Here is a 25,276-nt window from a genome sequence, read left to right as displayed (position 1 = left end):
GATACTCTCTTCTTGGAAAGAGGCAATTGTCCTTCCAATCCTCAAACACGGCAAAGATCCTTCCTCGGTGAATAGTTACAGGCCTATTGCACTCACAAGCTGCCTACTCAAAGTATTTGAAAAAATGATCAACCGCCGTTTAATTCATTATCTGGAATATAACGGTATATTGGATCCTTACCAATCTGGCTTCCGAAGAGCTGGGTCCACAACTGATAATCTTGTCCTCCTTGAGTCATATGTACGTGATGCCTTCATACACAACCAATACTGTCTTTCTGTTTTCTTTGATCTTGAGAAGGCGTATGATACTGCCTGGCGATACGGAATCCTGCAAGACTTATCGTCCTTCGGAGTATGTGGTAGGTTGATGACATCCTAAGAGACTAGCTATCTGAAAGGAAGTTTCGTGTAAGAATAGGATGTGTATTATCGCGCAGATTTCTTCAAGAAAATGGAGTACCGCAAGGAGGAGTACTAAGCTGCACGCTTTTTATACACAAAATGAGCTCTCTTCGCCATGTAATTCCGCCTGCGATATCGTATTCAGTCTATGTGGACGACATCCAAATCAGTTTCAAATCCTGCAACTTGACCATATGCGAACGCCAGATTCAGCTTGATGTTAACCGACTTTCCAAATGGGCTGATGAAAATGAGTTTAAATTGGACACAGGTAAGACTACCGCTGTATTGTTCTCCAGGCGAAGAGGGAAACATCCAGACCCCAGCATACTAATGAATGGACAAAGCCTAATCGTTGTTAAAGCACAAAAATTCCTCGGTGTAATCTTCGATGCTAAGCTCACCTTCATTCAGCATATAAAACAACTGAAACTAAAATGCCTTAAGACTATCAACCTTTTAAACATTTTGTCTCATCAATCGTGGGGGACAGACAGATATTGTCTCATAGCTCTGTTTAGAAGCCTGGTTGTGTCACGCATAGATTATGGATGCATAGTATACCAGTCAGCTTCAAAGACAGCACTCAAGCTATTGGACCCTGAATACCACTTAGGCATCCGCCTGGCCCTTGGTGCCTTTCGTACCAGCCCTGTACAAAGACTCTATGCAGAGTCGGATCAGTGGCCCCTGGACTATCAGCGTACATATCTAGGAGTCACCGATGCAATCAAAATCATGTCCCTCGAACAGCGCCTATGCGAAACGTTTATAAATCATGTGTCTACAAAACAGCTATATGTAAACCGGCCCTCAATCGCCCCTCCGTTTCCGTTGGCAATAAAACCTGTTGCAGAAAAACTTGAAATTAATTTCGCGGATCTGCAGAAAATTGACCATGCTGAAGTCGTTGCCCCTTGGAAGCAGCGTCCGGTCACTTGTGACTGGTCCTTTAAGGACTTTAAAGAGAAAACTGGTCCAAATGCGCTGATTGAACAACATTTCTTGGCCCTGGAGTACAAATATCGTTCAACCGCCTTCTCCTCTGATAGCTCAAAGTCTTAAACATCTGTATCTTGTGCAGCCTATGGCCAAAACTTCTCCAGCACCAGGACCTTATATACTGTGGGCACTAGTTATGTGCTTCTTTCTCATCTGTGCATTATCATAATCATCATCATCCGTTTGTCTCTCTGTCCTCATCGACACCGTGTGCCATTGTCATCATCACTGAGTGTGTGCGCGCTCGGCCCATTCTCTTCTGAGGACTTGAGCTGAATAAACGTCGCGTCAACCAAGACGTCATGTGGTGGAGGTGGATTTTCGGTCCTCGGTCCTCTCCCAGCCCGCGCTCTACACCTGGAGCTTCGTTCAGACCGCCGCTTGCCCCCACTGTCCGGCAGCATGTCGCAGAACGAGCCTGCCGGCGCTGATGCCATCTCTACCCCTCCGCCGCACGCCGTGCCTCCTGTTATCATACATGGCCACCACCGTGACCCGCCCCTCTTCGCTGGTCTTCGTGGAGAAGACGTCGAGGACTGGCTCGACGACTACGACCGCGTGAGTGCCGCTAATCGATGAGACGAGGCCGCCAAACTGCGTTACGTCCCTTTCTACCTAACCGGCGTTGCAAAGACTTGGTACTTCAACCACGTCGTTGACTTACCTGACTGGGCGAGCTTCCAGCGGCAGCTCCGCCATGTTTTTGGCACACCGGCCATTCGGTCCGCCGTCGCGAAGAGGACCCTCGATACTCGCCAACAACATCCCGGCGAGTCGTACACATCGTACATCGAGGAAGTCCTTGCACTATGCCGGCGTGTCAATTCGTCCATGCCGGAATCGGACAAAGTGCGCCACATTTTGAGGGGCATAGGGGCTGTTGCCTTTAATGCCCTCGCTGCTCAGAACCCAACTACCATAGCTGACGTCGTTACCACTTGTCAGCGCCTCGCTGCCCTGGACTCGGTTCGTCTACAACCAGACATTGGCGAACACCCTCCTACGTCTCATAAACATCTCCGTGACCTCATAAGGGACATCATACGGGACGAACTACAGTCGATGGGCTTCTCACCTGCTTCACCGTGTTCTGCAGTCTTCTGGACCGGTCTTACGCGACATCATCCGGCGGGAACTCACATCCATGACCTCCCTTGCGCACGTGCTTATCGGCCCATACCAACCTACGCCCAAGTTGCTGCCGCGTCTCCCAGCGACGTAAACACGTTACCGCTACCATACTCGTCGATTGCTGCCGCGCCCCCGGTCAACTTCCGTTCGGTGCCGCCTGACCCTTCACCTGCCCACCTCACCGCACTATCTCCAGGTGCTTCGAACGCCTTCTACTCACCACCCTGGCGTTCGACCCGCCCAGTATGCTACTACTGCGGGTTTAGCGGCCACATATCTCACTTCTGCCGAAAGCGCCAGTAAGATGAGCGTCGAGGTTATGACATGCGTGAACGAGATTTTTCCACTTGGGTCTCTTATGGTCAGCGTTACTCGCCCCCGCACCGGTCTCCGTCCCCTCCCGCGTCGAATCCACCACGGAACAGCCGATCCGCACGACGCCGCTCACCCTCGCCCTTTCACCGCTCCTCTTCTCCACTTCGACCTGCCTCATTCGCCACCGACAATCGCTCGGAAAACTAGGTGATGCAGTTTTTGGAGGACAAACTGCATTCCAAATTAGGACTGAAATTCCTCCATCAGGCCCGTGCAACATGGTTTTTGTGGTAGTGGAAGGAGTGCATGTCGGTGCTTTGGTGGACACGGGTGCGACATTTTCTGTTATACGTGCTGATTTGTGTCAACGTTTGAACAAAGTGATGGCGCCTTACGATGGACCCACGCTGGTCGCTGCCCAGGGGAACACCATTCACCCTTCCGCTTTTTGTACTGCTCATGTTTTTATCGACGGTATCCGTCATCATATCCAGTTTGCTGTCCTGTCCCGTTGCTCTCACGAACTAATTTTAGGGTGGGATGTTCTGTCATCTGCTTCCGCGGCTATTTGTTGTGGACAACGCGTCGTCCACCTCACTGATACCGACTTCATGCTCGACGACGACACCCAGAAGCCACTTCGTCTGATCACTGCGGAAGACGCCGAACTGCCGCCACTCCAAGAACAGATTGTCACCATTACGTCCAACGACATCGACCAAGGCGACGTGTTGGTCTCGCCTTCATCATTTTGGGCTCGTAAAGGCATAGTTATTCCGTCCGGTGTCGTTCGTTTTCGCAATGGATCGGCCCTCAACACAGCCGTAAATTCTACATCGGAGAAGATTCTCCTGGCACAGAACACCACCGTGGCCCGTGGTGCCGACCATGAGCCTGTCTTCGTCATGCCACTGCAAGCCGTCTCATCCAAAGACCCTTCGATCGGGGAGCATGCTTCTTCATCCGCCTTTACCGCGGCCATCAGCAACGACTTGACAGCTTCACAGACGTAGCAGCTGCTTGCTTTGCTAAAGAAACACGCAAGTTCTTTCGATGTTTACTCGTCTACGTTGGGCCGCACTACCACTACAGCGCATCGAATTCAGACAGTCGGGACATCTATTGTACACCGCCGGCCCTGCCGCGTGTCTCTTGCCGAGAGAAAAATTACAGAAGAAAACGTTGCCAACATGCTCAAACGTGAGGTAATACGCCCCTCATCTAGCCCTTGGTCGTCTCCTGTTGTTTTGGTCCGCAAAAAGGATGGCTCTGTGCGCTTTTGCGTGGATTACCGGGCGCTCAATAAGATAACCCGCAAGGACGTGTACCCCATGCCACGCATTGACGACGCCCTTGATTCCTTACAAGGCGCGGAATACTTTTCAAGCCTCGACTTGCGTTCAGGATACTGGCAAATTCCCATGCATGAAGGCGACAAAGAGAAAACAACGTGTGCAACCCCCGACGGGCTATACGAATTCAACGTGATGCCTTTCGGGCTGTGCAACGCGCCCGCGACTTTTGACCGCATGATTGACACCGTGCTGCGCGGCCTCAAATGGAAAACTTGCCTTTGCTACCTGGACGATATTGTTATCTTTTCGTCAACGTTTTCTCAGCACCTGCAACGCTTGGATGAAGTTTTGACGTGCCTTGCCGGCGTTGGTCTCCAACTCAACACAAAGAAATGCTGTTTCGCCAGCAAATCTATCAAGGTCTTGGGATAGGTCGTTAGCAAAGATGGAATTCGGCCAGACCCTGACAAGATTGCTGCAGTCCTTCGCTTTCCGCGCCCCGAAAGACCGAAGAAGTTGCGGAGTTTCCTTGGCCTCGCCTCCTATTTTCGTCGGTCTATCCAGAACTTCGCCTCAATAGCTGCTCCACTACACCAGCTACTTGCTTCCGACGTCACCTTTCGGTAGTCTGAACAATGTCAAAGAGCATTCACCTGTTAAAGGGCGCCCTCACGTCAGAACCTGTTCTCTGCCATTTTGACGAAGCCGCACCGACAATCCTACATACAGACGCTAGCGGCCGCGGTATAGGTGCCGTTCTTCTGCAACGCGACACCTCTTCACAAGAGAGAGTGGTTGCATATGCCAGTCGCGTACTCACCGCTGCCGACAAGAACTACACGATAACTGAACAGGAGTGCTTGGCTGTGGTTTGGTCGGTGCAGAAGTTCCGTCCCTATCTCCACGGCCGTCACTTTACAATTGTTACGGACCACCACGCCTTATGCTGGCTTTCCACTCTGAAGAACTTGTCCGGACGCTTGGGTCGGTGGATTCTACGCCTGCAGGAATATGACTGACATAATTTACAAGTCTGCTAGAAAACATCAAGACGCCGACGCTCTTTCTCGCTGCCCGCTTCCTACTACCCAGATCAGCGTTGGCGAGACCTCGGCCGTCACTTCTACAGCAGTTCTTACGCTCGCCTCAATAGGCCGTCTATTCTCGGACGACAATTCAACATTTCGCTCCCGCCAGCTGTCCGATCCATAATGCAGGCGTATTATGGACCAACTTTCGGGAGCCTCCCATCCACCTAACGCGCGACTTCGTCGTCAACTCCTGCAATTTAAGCTGGGAAATGGCGTTCTCTACCGCCACATTTACCATCCTGACGGTCAACGCTGGGTTCCTGTGCTACCACGCGCTCTTCGACTACATGTGCTTAAAGCCTTCCACGATGACTTGACTGCTGGCCATCTTGGTTTTCGAAAACCTCTGGACATCATTCGATGTCGTTTCTACTGGCCTCGCCTTTCTACTAGCGTAGCGCGGTACGTCGGTTCCTGCTTCCCATGCCAGCGCCGTAAACTCCCGACATCTGCACCTTCCGGGCCTCTACAGCATATTCCGTGCCCCACAATGCCATTCGAGGTTGTACGTGTCGACCTTTACGGGACTCTTCCCGTCACATCTACTGGCAAAAGATGGATAGTGACCGCCGTAGACCACTTGACGCGCTACGCTGAGACAACCTCTGTGATTACTCGCTCGGCTGCGGAAGTTGCGGACTTCGTTCTTCACGCCATAATACTGCGTCATGGGGCTCCTCGTACACTGCTTAGCGACCGTGGAAGGGTGTTCCTGTCACAAATGTTAAATGAAGTACTGCGCGCTTTCGGAACTACTCACAAGACAGCTTCAAGCTACCACCCTCAGACCAATGGCCTCACAGAGAGATTTCATCGTACTCTTGCTGACATGATAGCTGTCTACATCCAACCAGACCACAAAAACTGGGATACCCTGCTACCATTCCTCACCTTCGCCTACAACACGGCCGTTCAGCGCACAAACGGCTACTCGCCGTTCTACCTCGTTTACGCACGTCCCCCTGCTACCTTTCTCGACGTTTCCCTCTTCAAGAGCGAAGACTTCAAGAGTGAAGACCACATTTCTCGACTGGCCCAGTCCCGCCATCATGGTCGCATCAACACAGAAGCGAGACAACAAGAGCGGAAGATCATTTACGACGCATCCCATCGCGTTGTATCTTTCCGACCTGGTGACGAGGTACTGCTTTTGACTCCTATTCGCACACCTGGTCTCTGTGGCAAATTTCAACCACGCTTCATCGGGCCGTACATAGTGTCGACGATCCTGATGACACTGACGCCAACACGATCTGCTCCATATTCTCAGTGTCCCACTTGCTTCACATTGGGGAAGAACAGAAACGGGATCCCGTGCTCCTCGACATAATCACCCGCACGGAATCTTTCCCAAACGACGCCTCTGTTCGCCACTTTGTGCTTCAAGAGGGCGTCCTCTACCATCGAAATTTCCGACCTGACGGACCTGACCTTCAAATTGTCGTGCCTAAGCATTTACGACGCAGTGTCCTCGCTGAACTTCACGATGCGCCGACGGCTGGGCACCTCGGCGTCTCTCGCACATACGAGCGCGTACGCAGCCGTTTCTTTTGGCCAGGTCTTGCTCGCTCAGTACGCCGCTATGTCGCCACGTGCGAGTTATGTCAACGCCGCAAAACACCGTCGCTGCTACCCGCTGGCCATCTTCAACCACTGGACATACCCACGGAACCCTTTTACCGCGTTGGATTAGACCTTCTTGGACCTTTTCCCGTCTCAACCATAGGAAACAAATGGATCGCAGTGGCTACAGATTACGCTACACGCTATGCGATCACGCGAGCTCTACCGACAAGTTGTGCAACCGACGTTGCTGACTTTCTGCTACGGGACGTTATCTTGGTTCACGGTGCCCCAAGACAACTGATCACAGACCGTGGCCGTCAATTCCTGTCTCAAGTTATCGCCGACATCTTACGTTCCTGTTCTACGCAGCACAAACTGACCACTGCATACCACCCTCAATCCAATGGGCTAACGGAACGCTTTAATCGCACGCTTACGGACATGCTCGCAATGTATGTGTCGCCGGACCACCGAGACTGGGATGTTGCCCTACCCTACGCAACTTTTGCGTACAATTCATCGCGTCACGACACGGCAGGCTTTTCCCCTTTTTATCTCCTGTACGGAAGAGAGCCGACTTTACCGCTGGACACGATCATTCCTACCTCCACCTCGTCCACCAGCGAGTACGCCCGAGACGCAATCGCGCGAGCCGACGAAGCCCGACAGCTCGCCCGCTCTCGGCTGACGGCGTCGCAAACCAAACAACGACGCCGGTACGATGCTACTCATCGAGACGCACATTTCGTTCCCGGTGCCCTTGTGCTACTCTGGTCCCCTCATCGTCGGGTGGGCCTATCCGAAAAACTTTTGTCGCGTTACACTGGACCTTACCGTGTACTGCGTCAGGTAACACCTGTTACCTATGAGATTGGCCCCATCTGTCCATCGCCATCTGTTCGGTCCAGCGATATTGTTCACGTTTCACGGCTCAAGCCCTACAACACCGCTTCCGAAAACGACCTTTAAAGCTCCGGGACGGTGCTTCGGCCGCCGGGGGTAATGCTACGTACCAGCGGCATCGCGGCCAAAGAGACGAAGAGAAGGACGAAACAGACAGACTGGCGCGTGCTGTTCGCGTCGGTTGCGCTGCTCGCCTATTGCTGTACAGGGATACGGATCCCTCTGATACAGGGATACGGATCCCTCTGAGCTGGTGTCTTGTTCCGTAACAATAGTTTTGGAACAGACTTCACTTGTTAATTATCGTGTTACACCACTCGTCATCCCAACAGACCGCCGTTACCGCAGCACCGAGATTGTACACGTTGCTCGCATGAAACCCTTCACGCGACGTTCCTCGTCACCTTGACTTGCAGCGGCCAGGATGTCCGCTTACACGTGGGGGACTTAGTGTGGGCGCTAGTTATGTACTTCTTTTTCATCTGTGCATTATCATAATCATCATCATCCGTTTGTCTCTCTGTCCTCATCGTCACCGTGTGCCATTGTCATCATCACCGAGTGTGTGCGCGCTCGGCCCATTCTCTTCCGAGGACTTGAGCTGAATAAACGTCGCGTCAACCAAGACGTCATAATACACATACCAGCATTTTCACGGCTGAAGCGTTTGGAATACTGCTAATTATTGAGCACATTATACAACACAAGATACAAAGGTCTATAGTGTACAGATTCCTTAAGCGTAGTTACAGCCTTGTCCTGTGGCAAGTACAGCAAAAACATTGTTTTGAACAAGCTTCTTACTACTATCAATGCAGCTTATAACTTAAACCTTTCTATAGTTCTATGCTGGGTGCCAGGTCACTCTGGGATCGCAGGCAATGAAATAGTGGACAAGAATGCCCGAAAAGCAGCTAGTCGGCACACTATAGATGTAAATTCTGTTCCTGGTGTGGACCTAAAACCTGTTGTACGGAGAGCGCTATGTAGACACTGGCAAGCTGAATGGGACAAACAAGTCGACAACAAGCTCCATCTAGTAAAACAGCAAATAACAAAACCTATCCCCCAAAAACTCAACAGATTCACCGAAGTCACCCTAGCGCGGCTCGGGATAGGACACACCTATGCCACACTTAAACACCTCCTGACGTGTATAACTGTGTATAACCACCGACGTGTATAACTGTGCAGAGAATCTAACCATTCTGCATGTCATAATTGAATGCCCCGCGCTTCACCAAGAGCGACTGACCCATTTTAGGAAAATTTACCGCTATCATATTCCACCTCATTCCGCGCTATTCTTATCACTCGACCCAATGTTTAACCGTAAGCGACTTCTTAAATACCTTGCAAAAATCAAGTTTTTAGAAATGGTATCATTTCAACCTAGTCACCAGACTGGGCCTCACATGTGAGGCGCAGCCTGTTGCCGTGCGTGTTGAAGTACGTCCGAGCCCTCGCAGTTCTTGCACAGGCAAGAGTTCGGCAGTGAGGTACCTGGAGCTTGCCGACTCATTTACCGTGAAAACTACCAGCCAGCGAATTCAAGGCCTTGTAATGAAATAGACATTCATTTTTAGAGACACCGTAGTTATATATATTTTATAGATATACCCCTGTACAGAAATTATCATAACTAGTGATATTAGACAACTAAACTGAAAGGATGACACTTGTACTGGCGCTCTTTGGCCTTAGATTCCCTTGCGCCAATAAAACAAAATAATAATAATAATAATAATAAAATTGGATTACTAGCGGCATCGATAGCATCGTGGGAAACGATTAAAAACCTAGAACGGTGCCACGGACAGACCAGTGGGCTTGTAGCACAGTTCGACGGACGATTGTCAATTTCGTGCTTTTCTTTGTCAAGGTGTTCGTGGAATACCTTGGCCAAGCAATGGACCCTTGCCTTTGCTCTTGGATTGCCACAGTTCGACAAACGCCTACCAGCCAGCGATGCCTCGCCCGACAGTGAAGCTAATGCCCTTGCCGACATCGACGCATAACGCGGATCCTCTCTGGGCAACTTACCGACTCGATCCGCCCTTTGGATTACTAGCGGCATCGATAACATCGTGGGAAACGAATAAAAGCCTAGAACGGTGCCACGGACAGACCAGTGGGCTTGTAGCATAGTTCGAGGGACGATGTTCAATTTCGTGCTCTTCTTTCTCCAGGTGACGTGGAAGTACCTTGGCCAATCAATGGCCTTTTGCCTTTGCTCTTGGATTGCCACAGTTCGACAAGCTCGTACCAGCCAGCGATGCCTCGCCCGACAGTGAAGCTAATGCCCTTGCCGACATCGACGCATAACGCGGATCCTCTGTAGGCAACTTGCCGACTCGATCCACCCTTTGGATTACTAGCGGCATCGATAACATCGTGGTAATCGATTAAAAACCTAGAACGGTGCCACGGACAGACCAGTGGGCTTGTAGCATAGTTCGAGGGACGATGTTCAATTTCGTGCTCTTCTTTCTCCAGGTGACGTGGAAGTACCTTGGCCAATCAATGGCCTTTTGCCTTTGCTCTTGGATTGCCACAGTTCGACAAGTGCCTACCAGCCTGCGATGCCTCACCCGACAGTCAAGCTAATGCCCTTGCCGACACCGACGCATTACGCGGATACTCTGTAAGCAACTTGCCGACTCGATCCGCTCTTTGGATTACTAGTGGCGTAGATAACATCGTGGGAAACGGTTAAGAACCCAGAACGGTGCTATGGACAGACCAGTGGGCTTGTAGCATAGTTCGAGGGACGATGGTCATTTTCGTGCTCTTCTTTCTCCAGGTGACGTGGAAGTACCTTGGCCAATCAATGGCCTTTTGCCTTTGCTCTTGGATTGCCACAGTTCGACAAGTGCCTACCAGCCTGCGATGCCTCGCCCGACAGTCAAGCTAATGCCCTTGCCGACGCCGACGCATTACACGGATACTCTGTAAGCAACTTGCCGACTGGATCCGCCCTTTGGATTACTAGCGGCGTCGATAACATCGTGGTAAACGATTAAAAACCTAGAACGGTGCCACGGGCAGACCAGTGGGCTTGTAGCATAGTTCGAGGGACGATGGTCAATTTCGTGCTCTTCTTTCTCCAGGTGACGTGGAAGTACCTTGGCCAATCAATGGCCTTTTGCCTTTGCTCTTGGATTGCCACAGTTCGACAAGTGCCTACCAGCCTGCGATGCCTCGCCCGACAGTCAAGCTAATGCCCTTGGCGACGCCGACGCATTACACGGATACTCTGTAAGCAACTTGCCGACTGGATCCGCCCTTTGGATTACTAGCGGCGTCGATAACATCGTGGTAAACGATTAAAAACCTAGAACGGTGCCACGGGCAGACCAGTGGGCTTGTAGCATAGTTCGAGGGACGATGGTCAATTTCGTGCTCTTCTTTCTCCAGGTGACGTGGAAGTACCTTGGCCAATCAATGGCCTTTTGCCTTTGCTCTTGGATTGCCACAGTTCGACAAGTGCCTACCAGCCTGCGATGCCTCGCCCGACAGTCAAGCTAATGCCCTTGCCGACACCGACGCATTACGCGGATACTCTGTAAGCAACTTGCCGACTCGATCCGCTCTTTGGATTACTAGTGGCGTAGATAACATCGTGGGAAACGGTTAAGAACCCAGAACGGTGCCATGGACAGACCAGTGGGCTTGTAGCATAGTTTGACGGACGATAGTCATTTTCGTGCTCTTCTTTGTCCAGGTGCTCGTGGAAGTACCTTGGACAAGCAATGGCCCCTTGCCTTTGCTCTTGGATTGCCACAGTTTGACAAGCGGCTACCAGCCAGCGATGCCTCGCCCGACAATCAAGCTAATGGCACTGCCGACGCCGTCGCATTACACGGATAAGGCAACTTGCCGACTAGATCAGCGCTTTAATTACCAGGGGCATCGATAACATTGTGGGAAACGGTTAAAAACCGAGAACGGTGGCGCGGACACACCACTGGGCTTGGCAGCGTCGTTCGACGCATTATGTTTATTTGTGTTCTTTGTCCAGGTGCTCGTGGAAGTACCTTGGACAAGCAGTGGCCCCTGGCCTTTGCTCTTGGATTGGCACAGTTTGACAAGCGCCTACAGCCAGCGATGCCTCGCCCGACAGTCAAGCTAATGCCCCTGCCGACGCCAACGCATTACACGGATACTCTGTAGGCATCTAGCTGACTTGATCTGCCCTTTGGATTATCAGGGGCATCAATAACATTGTGGGAAACTGTTAAAAACCGAGAACGGTGGCGCCGACAGACCACTGGGCTTGGCAGCGTCGTTCGACGCATTATGTTTATTTGTGTTCTTTGTCCAGGTGCTCGTGGAAGTACCTTGGACAAGCAGTGGCCCCTGGCCTTTGCTCTTGGATTGGCACAGTTTGACAAGCGCCTACAGCCAGCGATGCCTCGCCCGAAAGTCAAGCTAATGCCCCTGCCGACGCCGACGCATTACACGGATACTCTGTAGGCATCTTGCTGACTTGATCTGCCCTTTGGATTATCAGGGGCATCGATAACATTGTGGGAAACGGTTAAAAACCGAGAACGGTGGCGCGGACAGACCACTGGGCTTAGCAGCGTCGTTCGACGCATTATGTTTATTTGTGTTCTTTGTCCAGGTGCTCGTGGAAGTACCTTGGACAAGCATTGGCCCCTTGCCTTTGCTCTTGGATTGCCACAGTTTGACAAGCGCCTACAGCCAGCGATGCCTCGCCCGACAGTCAAGCTAATGCCCCTGCCGACGCCGACGCATTACACGGATACTCTGTAGGCATCTTGCTGACTTGATATGCCCTTTGGATTATCAGGGGCATCGATAACATTGTGGGAAGTGATTAAAAACCGAGAACGGGGGCGCGGACAGACCACTGGGCTTGGCAGCATCGTTCGACGCATGATGTTTAATTTTGTGTTCTTCTTTCTCCAGGTTAGTGACAAATGGGCATTTGCCAATTGCGTAAAAAGTAATTACGTAGGCCTTATTGTGCTGCCAAGCCTACAGTGCCTGCTATCTTGTTTCTTCGAGTCGTTTTGTGTTGTTCCGTTGCTTTTACTACTTGGTGGTGATGTCGAGAAGAATCGCGGTCCGGATAAGCTGGACGAAATTCTCGCCATGATCACTTCAATTAAGTCCTCACAGGCTACTCCAGAAAGTGGACTCGAGAGTGTACAGCAAAGGCTGACGCAAGTGGAAACGGCATTGTCTACTTTAAGACAATACGATAGAGAAGTTGATGAGTGTGTAGCAACAGTCAAAGCAATGCGCACGGAAGTCAGCCAAATTAATAAATAAATTGGGATTTAGAAAACCGTAGTCTTAGAAATAACATCGTTTCTATAACTTAAGGAAACTGCATGGGAAGCTAACGCAATACTTGAACAAAAAATTGCGAAAGATGGTATTACGGATATACTGGGTGTTGAAGTACGTTCGCTGCAGCGTATTGAGTTAGCTCTAAAAAAGAAAATCGAAAGCGTCCCGTCATTTTGCGCTTTTATGACTTCACAGAAAAGCTTACTATCTTACGCAATGCTTTCAAGTTGAAAGACAGTTGTCTCTCGATATCGGAAGATCACTCTGCCGATGTTCGCGAAAGGGGCAGAAAGCTGTGGAAGTCAGCCAAAGATAATCTTGCAAACGGTGATAATACAACCCTTGTATTCGACAAACTTAAGGCAAACAACATGTGTGGAACGATCGAGAAAATAAGCGAGTCCAAATGGCGCAGGCTAAGCGAGACATTATGACGAGGTGTACGACCTCCTGACGGAACAAAAATCCTGCCTCGCTTTTGATGATTTGTTGCAATGCCCGCAGTGTTGTTAACAAGATTTATAAAGTGGAAGAAGTAATACTACTGTACTCTCCCAACGTTATCATATTTGCAGAAACCTGGCTCCATCCTGAACTCCATGATTCAGTAGTCCCCTCCACATTTACTACATTGCTACGCACAGATGCTAACGGGCGTGGAGGTGGAGCGGATATTGCGATAAACAATTACCTACCCTTCCAACGAGAAACAGGCGTAGAAAATCACGGCTGTACATGGTGTACGGTTAAGCTTAATGACGTACTCCCAATGAAGTACTCCTAATAGGAGCTATTGATAGATCTCCAGGAGCGCCAGATGAATACCTATCACAGGTGCATGACTATTTACAGAGCATTAAGACTCCCGCACTAAATTGATGCTAACAGGTTACTTCAACTTACCGGACATATATTGGGAAGAATTAACTGTGGGCGCAAAAGAAGAGTTCAGAGCTACTTTTGGATATAATGCTGAGTTTATCTGAAATTTTCAAAGAACCCACACGGGTGTAGGGAAACACCTCGGCGGTGCAAGACCTGGCTCTCGTGTCAGGATCCTTATGAGCACGTATTAGCATAGATGATGGTATCTCAGATCATGAGATTTTAGTGTTGACAGTGCGCAACACAGATATGAGTACTAATCCTCACATTAAACTCTCGCGTATTGAAATTAAAGACTACAAAGTAATCGTGACACTGTTACCTTTGGCCGAGACGGGCTCCAAGTGGGGAGAGGAAGGTGCAGTGAGAACGAAGAGCGAACGTTTTAATGCGGCATGCCGAAAAGGTGTACAAAAAGGAATGGCCCCACGGCGCGGTCTGCAGTCCTTTATAAAGGAACGCCGTGATCATAGGAACACAACGCACACGCGCGGCAACAGATTATCGCACTAACAGTTGCTCCAGACTTCGGCGCTGGCTGGAAAGCGATGCGTGGTGCGTGAACGGAACAACTCCTGCCCACTGAAGAGCACCATGGAGGAAAGGAGCGTCCAAACGCAGCTGTTTTTTTTTTTTTTTTGCCGAGGGCGCCAAAGCGCTTGGCGACCGATGTCTGCCAGGATCAGGCGACGGGACCTCTGTGATCATCAGAGGTCAGACGACTTGGCGCACGGGTTTAGGGATGTGCAGAGGGTCTGGCTCTGTGGTACGTCAATGTTCGGAACCGTTACGGTGTGCAAGGCGTGGCAGGAAACTGCAGGTGTCGCAGAGTGCACGAATTTTGGACCAGGGTCCTGGGCATAGGCGAAGCAGCATGCACCCCCGCAAACACTACAACCAACCACCTAGTGCGGCCAGGACAGACCCTTACACATGGAGTGTTTTGTGAACTTTTCAATTTTCCAATTGAGTGTCGAGGACTTGCAACAGTTACGGTTGCATGAGAATACGGAATCAAGGCTTTGGTGCCACTATACCGACAGGCGCCGAGGGAGAGAAAGGCCTGCTCACACCACCTGCATTTGCATGCAGCGATCCTTTATGTTTAATCGTAAACGCGTACGGTTGCAAACTGAGGCTCTAACGCAACAACCTGCCATTTTTGTTGGACATCTGTAGAAGCCACGTAAGCGGACGATGATCTGTAATGAAAATGAATTCTGAACCAGCTAAATAACAGGAAAGTTTTTCCACAGCCCATACGAGGCACGCGCATTCTTTTTCTATGGTACTGCGAGCTTTACATCGCCTGCTGCTTTGCGGCGTTGGGCTGTCAGCTTCAGCTGTTAACTCAATATCATGAGTCGTCAAAGTGGTCCGACCGGGCACCTTTGAGAACATTTGTTTGTGCTCAGCTATCAAATCTGTTAAGTCTTCAAGCTGGCTTTCACTTAGAGCAGCACTGTCAAATTCAGGATTTCATCAACAGAAAAACAAGTCATGTCACGGCGAATGTCTGGAAGTTCGGCTGCTACATCTTCGTGTTGATCTAACAAGAAGTTCACAGTCTGCACGCGCTCTACGTAGGGCTTCAGTAGGTTACAGTGGTAGACACGCGCTTCCTTCCTACGACCTGGCACAACGTACGCTGTGTCTGAAAGATTGGGCTGCATCGTCCCGGGGCCCTCCCACTGTACCTCGAACTTGTTAGCTTTTGAGGTACGCAACATAAGCACATATTGCCCTTCGTGAAGCTGGCGCACACTGCTGTTTTTGTCGGAGCGCCTTGTTGCTTTTGCCTGAGCTTCAAGCATATCAGCTTCCACCAGAGCCTGCGTGTCGTACAAGTGCTGCAGCAGGTTGCGAACGTACTCGACCACGGTCAGATCGTTACGTTTCTCTTCGCAGTTCTCGCAAACTAGCCTAAGCGGGGAGCGCAGCGCCTTTCGGTACACAAACTCTGTTGGACTAAAACCTGTTGATTCATGCGCCGCTGAACGTAAAGCAAAAAGCATAGCTGGTAACGCAGCGTCCCATGCTTTTTTCTGCTCATAAGACAAAGCCCGCAGTACCCGCTTCATTAAAGAATGAACCCTCTCTACACTGTTGCTTTGCGGATGTTGAACAGAGCTGTGATGTACCTTGATACCGCATCTGTTAAGAAACGTGGTTGTTAACTCGCTTGTGAAGACACTTCCGAGATCGGACTGTATTTCACTCGGAAAACCCACGTGGGAAAAGATCAAAAGGAAGGCATCTACAATTTCTGCCGATGTAAGGCAACGTAGCGGCGCTGTCTCGCGGAGTTTGGTTGCAGGGCACACCATTGTCAATAGATATCCCGACTTCGTCACCGGCAAGGCCCCCACATTGTCAGTTACAACTCGACAAAACGGCTCATTGATTATAGGAACTGCACTCATCGGTGCCTTGCGTTTCTCGTTCGGTCTCCCAGCTCACTAAAAAACTTCACAACTGCGAACAAACTCCTCCACGTCTTTGAAACAGCACGGCCAGTAATACTCGCTCAGCAGCCTCGCTTTTGTCTTCTTAATCCCGAGATGACCGGACCAGCCTGCCCGATGGGAAAGTTCTATTAGAGGGACCACGATTTGGTCAGCGCTGGCACCTTTCTTGTCATGAAACTCGCGGTACAAAATGCCATTTTTTTTTCAAAGAACAAACCACTGCCTGTGCCTGGGTTTGCAACGCTTTGGCGGCATTTTGTTAAGGTTACATCTGTTTTCTGTTCCTCGATCAACGTGGCTTTATCGACGGAGTATAACGCCCGAAAATCGCGGTACGTGGGTGGAGTGAAACTGTTTGCGCTTTTGTCGTGGGCGGATTCATGCGTGTCTGAGCTTGGATCACCGGTATTATCTGACAAACCACGTTTTTCATCCCGGGTACTGACAAAACGTGAAGAGGGCTTTTGGTGAGCGTCAGCTGCTTTCGCCATTGACCGCGTGACAAAGATTGCGGGGTTCATATCAAGTGTGACGCCTGGCTTGAGCAGTTCCTTTGCCGTTCTGTTCGATAGCAAGTACGGACACCGTGTCAATACGCTATCTGAGACTGCTGCTTCGGTCTTAATTTCACTGAACGAGCCTTTTAATGCTACTTTTGCTCTGGCAACCTCCGAATGCCTTCTTCCAAGGCTTGCCTTATAGCACACACAATCGCCTGTGAAGTCACCAGTATTTACTAGGGAAGAGTGTACCGCGTCATACGTCACACCTGTGTCGCGCAAGACTTTGCACTCTCGGTCGTTAACTTCCATGTCTTGTAGATAAGGTTGAAGCAAATCTTCGCCTTGCCCCAAAACAACTGTATCGGCGATACTTTTGGAACGCGACACCCCGCGGCTGCGTGTCCTGGTTTCTGGTATTTAAAGCATACAATAGGCTTCCGCGCCTCGAAAGGTTTACTTAAGTGTGAATCCACGGGTTCCTGATTTGCGCTATTGCCATATTTTTTATCAAACTTTCTTCATTCCTTTGGTTCCGCTGTAGAGGCTCGTGCGCCTCGAATGTTTGCGCAGTAGTCATCTGCATGCTCTGCTGCCTTGCGGGCCGTCCTCACATCGGCTTATCGAGAATCCGCTCCTTTAGCTTTTATGAAAGCGTCGAACAAACCTGCTCTAGGCATATTTCCTCAAACATTTTTGCCTTGTCATCGAACGCTTCGACACCTTTTAGCCAATTTTCTGGGAAGCTTGCTGGCCTGCGCGCGAGCTCTGAGTAGCTTTCGTTCGGCTTCTTCTCCGCTTTCCTAAACTTCAGCCGGAAAGCTTCAGGCGACCTCTTGTACTTTGCTAACAAGGTCCTTTTTACGTCCTTGTAACGTTCCACTTCTTCAACACTCAACCTAGCTAGAATTTCTGCGGTTTCCGCCGGCAACAAACTCGGAAGTCTTTGACGCTGGGACGTCAGCTCAATGCCCATTCTTGTGCAAGTGCGCTCAAAATTTGTCAAAAAGAGCCCCAACTCACTAGCAATAACAAATGGCTGAAGAAAACCTCTCATGTCATAATTGACGGTTTTCGGCTCTGCTTCAGTGGCCCAATACCGCTGCTCTAATTGGCATTTTTTAAATTCCTCGTTTCTTTCTCTCACTTGGCGTTTTCTTTGCACTTCATCAACGGTTTCAACAATTTCATCGGCTCCCGCCCCACAGGCTAAAATTTTGTCCAGAATTTCGGGTTTCCGAATACATTTGGTAACCTCTAGGCCGAGCTCGTCTGCTACAGCCAACAAATCTACTTTTAGCAAGCTATTCAAACCCATGTCTGAGACCGTAACTGTGGCAAAAGTCTTCTCTAGCCGCCTTTCCCATTTCCTTGACCGCAAATTATAACACTTGTCGTACCAGACTACAAAGCCAAAGTCTCACCGACTGCTGCCGCAGAGCCATATCACCAGCTGTTACGTTTGGCCGAGACGGGCTCCAAGACTGGAGTGGAAGACGCCGTGAGAACGAACGTTTTAATGCGGCATGCTTGCCGAAAGAACGCGTACAAAAGGAATGGCCCCACGGCGTGCTCTGTAATCCTTTATAAAGGAACGCCGTGATCATAGGGGGCGGGAAAACACAACAACGCACACACCCGGCAGCAGATTATCGCACAGAAAAGTTGAGCAAGACTTGGGCGCTGGCTGATAAGTGCGGTGCACATACGACACACTTAGAACAAAATAATCTCTTGAGTCCATTACAGTGCAGGGTGTGTCCAGATAAGATCAAACACGAGGTCCCGGTCACCATTCCCGTTTTTGATTAAACGCGCTGTAGGTCTAGGCATTACACCCAGAACAATGGTTTCGAAGTTAGTTTTGCAAAGAAAAAAAATTGTACGGCTAAAAAAAAATATACAAGTTTCGGCCGCAAAAAACACTTTTCCGCCAATTTCGCGATTTCTGAATTTTGAGCGCACCTAGGGAAAAAACGGTGCACCTCTTGGTCACAATATTTATTCCCCTAAAAGTACACGTAAAATACGGTCTTATGAGTTTATTATTTTTCTTGCTTGTCGAAGCACTTTTGAAGAAAAAACCGGGACCTCGTGTTCGATCTTATCTGGACACACCCATGCTCATGGGTTTAGAAAAACGTACCTACAGTAACACAACTTTTAGAGTTGACTTCGCTTCAGCAATTAACGATAGGTCCCAAATCGATGGTGTATTCGTTGGTTTCTCAAAAGCCGCGTAATACATTTTATACTAATTAAGAAACTCGGGTCTATAGGTATTGAACCAAAATTAATAGTCTGAATCACTGCTTACCTGTGCAATCGTACATTAATAATACGAACTCCGATTTCCTTGGGGTGTACTCGGTAGTACCACAGGGGCCAGTGTTAGGACTACTATTGTTTCTTATTTACATCAATGACGTTGTTAGTTGCGCTGAAGGAAGCACGCAAGTGCGGTTATTCGCTGATGACCCGGTTGTGTACACCTGTGTGCGCGGCAACGATAATCAGAAGCTTCTATATAATACATAGCGTAATTGTTGGGGTTTAACGTCCCAAAGCCACGATGTGAGAATGAAAGACGCAGTAGTGGACGGGTCCGGAAATTTCGGCAACCTCGGTTTCGTTCACGTGCACTTGAATCTAAGTACGCGTACCTTTAGCGTTTTCGCCTCCGTCAGAAATGCGGCCGCCGCGACCGGGATTCGATCCCGCGACCTGCATGTCAGCAGTACCAGAAGCTTCTAAATGCTTCTTTAGATAAAATTACTCAATGGCGCGTAACCTGCCGTGTGGAAATAAACGTCAACAAAACATACTGCATGACTATTAGCCATAGGAAATCGCCCGTTAAATTCAATTATAAAATGGCGGGCTCTGATGTAACACGAACACACGCTATTAAATATTTGGGCTTAACCATTACAAGTAGCCTAAAGTGGAATATTCGCATTGAGAACACATGCGCAAAAGCATTTTAAAAACTGGGGTTTCTAGAAAGAAATTTGGCTGCGGCTCCTGCTTTCGTTAATTTAGCAGCCTACAAAAGCCCTCCCATTCTTAAATATGGCAGCATAGTTTGGAACCCCCACCACGTATACCTCGCAGAAAGAATGGAAAGAATCCAAAATAAGGCGCCACATTTTCTCTCCTCAAGGTATTCTCGTCATGACTGCGTCACGACTCTTCAAAAGGCCGCAGGAATTTCTACACTTGCTTGCCGGCGGCGGGTGGCAGCGATGAATTTTTTTTTCTTGCTTTATCATAATCGAATAAACGTAGATGAGCACGACTATTTGGAACCGCCACAGCGTCATTCCCGCAGAAAGTGTCATGATAAACGCATCAGGCAATACGTCACACGCTGCGACACATTCAAATTTTCAGTTTTTCCGGCGTCCATTGAAATATGGAACGCTTAGCCATGGGAAATTATTGGCATAGATAGCGTACAGAACTTTGTGGAGACGGTAGGAGACTACTTTTTTACGCTATGTGCTTCTTTTTTCTTCCCAGGATTTGGGATGGATGGATGGATGCTATGAGCGTCCCCTTTGTAACGGGGCGGTGACGTGTCTGCCACCAGGCTCGAAAAAAAAAGAAAAAAGAAACTTCCTTGTTTCATGTTGGCCTAATACCTTATCTACATTGATTAAATCTATGTTATTATACCAAAAAATCCAAATTCACGGTCTATCTCTCTGCCTCTTAAGGCAGAATGACCTTATTATTCCCCCATTATTTATTTTTGTTCTTTATCTCTACTTTTCTGCCACCAATACTCTAACCGTCTCTTACTTATTTCTATCGCGGACATGTTCAGCTTTCCATTGTTGTCCCTAAAACCCAAGGCTTCATGTAGACTCGTGCCCACACGTATACCTGGGTGAATATCGCCACATTCAATCAGTACATGTTCCATCGTTTCCTTAGTTCCCCCGCAGCATGTACATTGTTCTTCTTCGTTACTGAATCTCGCTTTATAACTACGCGTTCTAAGGCAGCCCGACCTTGCTTCAAACAGTAAAGCGCTTCCCCTTGAATTATCATAAAACCTTTCCCTCCTTATTTCCTTTTTTCCCTTTCGGTAGTTACTCAGAGCCGGCTTCTTTTCCATCGCTGCCATCCAATAAGTCCTCTCTGCCTCTCTGACCTTCCGCTTAATGCTCCTTGTTGCCATATCGCCCGCACTGCTAGCCGTATATTTACTGGTGAGCCTCCTAGTTCTTTTTCTCCACTGCGTGTCAACACTTTTCCTATACAAATACCTGAAAACCTTCTCTGCCCATCTACTCTTCTTCATTTTCCTCAGCCTCTCTTCGAATCTCATTTTGCTCTGAGCTTCCCGCACTTCAAAGCCTGTCCATACCATATCACCCTTTACAGCCTCATTTGTCGTCTTCCCGTGAGCGCCCAACGCGAGGCGGCCCACCGTCCTTTGATTTACATCCATTCCTGATTGTACCTCTGACTTCATGCACACCACTGAGTTCCCAAATGTAAGCCCCGGGACCATCACACCCTTCCACAGCCCTCGAAGCACCTCGTACCTATTGTACCCCCATAAAGCTGTGTGCTTCATAATTGCAGCATTCCTCTTTCCCTTTGCTACCGATGCTTTCTCTTGTACCTCCATATATCTATCCCCCTCTTTTACCCATACTCCGAGGTACTTGTACTCGCTTACCCTCGGTATTTTTTGGCCCTGTATAAAGACCGCATGGGCTTCGTGATCATAGAATACCATCAATCCACATTTTGTTGCACTAAATTCTAGTCCTAGAGCCTCACATTCCCTTCCGCATATATCTGCCAGTCGCTGTATATCATCTTGACTGTCCGCAAATAAGACAATATCATCAGCATAAAATAGACCTGGAAGCTTCTGCTCAACCATCGTGCTGACCTGTTTGTGTGACAAATTAAATCCAATGTTGCTACCTTCTAGCGCTTTTTCCATCCTCACCATGTACAGCATGAATAACAGCGGGGACAAAGGACATCCCTGTCTCAGCCCCTTGCTAATTTCAACGCTGTCCTTGCTACTTATTCCTTCCCATTCTATACAAACTGTATTTTCTCGGTATATTTCCCTCAAAAGCTGTATACAGTCGTCACCTATGCCCACTTCATCCAGTATATCCCACAAAATTTCCTGATTAACGTTGTCATACGCCCCGGTAATATCTAGATAAGCTACGTATAAGGGCCTGTTTTCTATTTTCGATATTTCTATACACTGAGTAAGAACAAACAGATTATCGTCTAACCGCCTGTCGATTCGAAATCCATTCTGAAGTTCTCCCAAAATATCATTTTGTTCCACCCACGCTTCTATTTTTAATTTTACTGCCTGCATCGCCAACCTGTATAGCACCGATGTAATGGTTAGCGGTCTATACGATCGAATGTTATCCTTTTCTCCCCTGCCTTTATATATTAAGTTCATTCTACTTTTTCGCCAACTGTCTGGTATTTCCCTCTCCTGTAAGCACTTTTCTACGGCTTTCAGCAGTGCTTCTTTAGTGTTATGTCCGAGTTCGTTAATGAGGCTGACGGGAGCCCCATCTAAGCCCGGTGTAGTGCGCTTAGGAATTTTCCCTTCGGCTTTCTTCCAATTGAAATTCTCTAGTACTACTTCTTCGTCGGTTGCACTCCTTTGCGTACTTTTACTCACTGGGGGAATCCCCTGGGCGACCTTTTTAAACGAATCGGCTGTTATCTTTCGGATGTAACCTAGCGCTTCATACCCTTCCAATTGATTTCCTCCTTCATCTACCATATGTTGTTGCATTGTGACAGACTTCCTACCCAGCGCTTTTAGGTGGCTCCAGAATATCCTAGGCGCGGCCTTCTTCTTTTCGCGAATCTCTGTCATCCAGCGTTCACTTTCACCTTTAATTTTTGCCTCGACTAATTTCTGCACAATGGATTTTTGCTCTTAATATATTTCCCATATTTGGTTGACTTCGTCCTGTGGCCGCTTCTCCTTTTTTGCTTGTCTGTGCTCCCGTGATGCCTCACGTCGCTTCTCGATCGCCTCCCGGATTTCTTTGTTCCACCAACTTTTTGGCTTTCTCTTTCCTTTCCAACAAATCGTTTTCTTCTCTTTTTCCATTTCTTTTGTGATTACATGTAGCAGCTCACTATACTTCCAGTCTTTGCCTGGTAGTTCGTCTACTTTTTCCTCGACTCTTGCGGCTCTATTTGTTATTTGTTTGTCATTTAGATACAAGCTGCCAAACTTTGATTCTATGTTCTTATTATCAGTTTTATATCCCATTTGTAATATTATGCGTTTATGATCACTACCCAAGCTGTTAATGCCTTCCTCGTCTATTCTCATCTCTCTAAGTTTGTCATATATTCCTTCTGTCATGAGACAATAATCAATGCTCGATTGCCGGTTTCCGACTTCCCACGTGATCTGCCCCTCACACTTAGGCCCCACGTTAACTATCTCAAGACTATGTTGCTCGCAGAGATCTAGCAATAACTTGCCATTGGTGTCTGAATATCCGTCAAGGTCATGAATGTGAGCGTTCATGTCCCCTAGAAGGATTATTTCGGCATCATGACCAAATTCTTTAATATCGGTGCTTATGCATTTCACTATCTCCAGATTCTTTTCTCTGCAGTTATTCCCCGTCCACAAGTAAGCTACACCTAGCCACGTTTTCTTTCCACCTACTGTGCCCGAAACCCACATGTGCTCTGAACACGTTTGTTTCACTCTATCCAATTTTGTTCTGCTATGGATTAGCATTCCAACACCCCCACCTCTCCTTTCTGATGTGATCCTGTTACATCCTTCCCAAATATAATTGTCAATATGTGGTGGCTCTTCCAAGTCTCTAAGGTGTGTTTCTGTAACCGCATAAACACCTATCTGTTCCTTGCTTAACTGCTCCTCAATCTCTAACCATTTTGCCTTTTTTCTGCCACCCTGCATGTTTATGTAACTAATTGCAACACGCGCCTTCTCCCTTCTTTTACCTTTTCTCTGGTTTTTCGCTATACTGCCTGTCAAAGAGTCCCCCTGGTTGTTTTCCTCATTACAAGCTACCCTGGGCACCGAAGGGCCCGCGTGCCCCCCAAAAAAAGCTACTGTGCGTCCTGCCAGTCGCCAACCCACCTCATGACCAAGCCTCTTATCGAAGTGAATTCTGTCTCTTTGGAAACCGCCCCACCTGTGCACCTCTGTACGTGACCTCTGTACGTGACGCCATCTCTCGGCGGCCTGCCATAGCTGAGTAGGAAACAGGCGAAAGAAAAATCATCTCTCTTGTAAAAAGCCAGTTATCAAAAACGACTCCGGGTTATATACAGCAGAGACCTACTGGAACATTTTGGTAAAATTGCAGTATGGCCCTACAAACACTACCCATTAGAAACATACGGGGCCCCATTGTAAAATATTAAACACTCTGGGAAGCGACGCCGTTTGTAGTGCGCCAGAGTAAGTTTAACAGAATGTTCAAATAAGTCTCTGCTCGATAGAACCGGGAGTCGTTTTTGATAACAAGCTTTTTTTTGTCAGACATCATTTTTTTCGCCTATTTCCCATTCAGTCACGGCAGGCCACCGCTCTCACCGACGAGAGATGGCGCTACGTGCACATGTCCCCTTGAGTTACTGTATATGCTACCTTTAAGTAGCAGAGTTGCGCATCTGTCTTCCAACGCCGCTAGCAACCATGCATTGTGGAGAAGCTGCCGCTTGGGCCAATTTTTTTTTATTTCTCGACGCCGCCGCTGCAGCGAACTGAATTAACACTAGCCATCGACAGCCAATGTTTATCGCCGGTCTTCGACACGCCAGACAGGTTAATCGGCGACACTGTAGGCATGTCGCCTGCAAAAACGAAGGGCGACTTCACCGCATTGCTGTGGTTGCTAGCCGGACCTATGCGCTACTCTGCTACCTAAAGGTAGCATATACAGCGACTCTAATGTCCCCTAGAGTTACTGTATATGCAACCTTTTGGCATATACAGTAACTCTAATGTCCCCTAGAGTGCCTCGATGCGCGCGCCCCCGCTTAGAGTGGTGTCAGCTTTTGAAAGGGCAGATGCCGCCTCCTCGGCCTTGAGGCAGCGTGGCCGCCATGTTGAAACGCCCGCCCGGTCACCTTTGCGTGGCGCGCGTGCTGTTGTTAGCTCGGTCAGCCGCTGGCTTGGTGCACGTTTCCCGTCCAGTTTCATGCGCTCGCTACCGTCACCATGGCCGGGTGTTGCGTGCCGCAGCGCACCAATCATTCCAGGAACGCTGGAAGTTGTTTTCCAAGAGACCCGAAAAGAAGGCTTCTTTGGACAGTCAGAATCAAACGTGACAAGTGACATGCGACGAACACATCATCCATTTGCAGCGTAAGTTTCTAGCCGGTAT

This window comes from Rhipicephalus sanguineus, chromosome 1, assembly GCF_013339695.2.
Source record: "Rhipicephalus sanguineus isolate Rsan-2018 chromosome 1, BIME_Rsan_1.4, whole genome shotgun sequence".
Taxonomy (NCBI): Eukaryota; Metazoa; Arthropoda; class Arachnida; order Ixodida; family Ixodidae; genus Rhipicephalus; species Rhipicephalus sanguineus.
Note: the sequence above shows the minus strand (reverse complement) of the source record.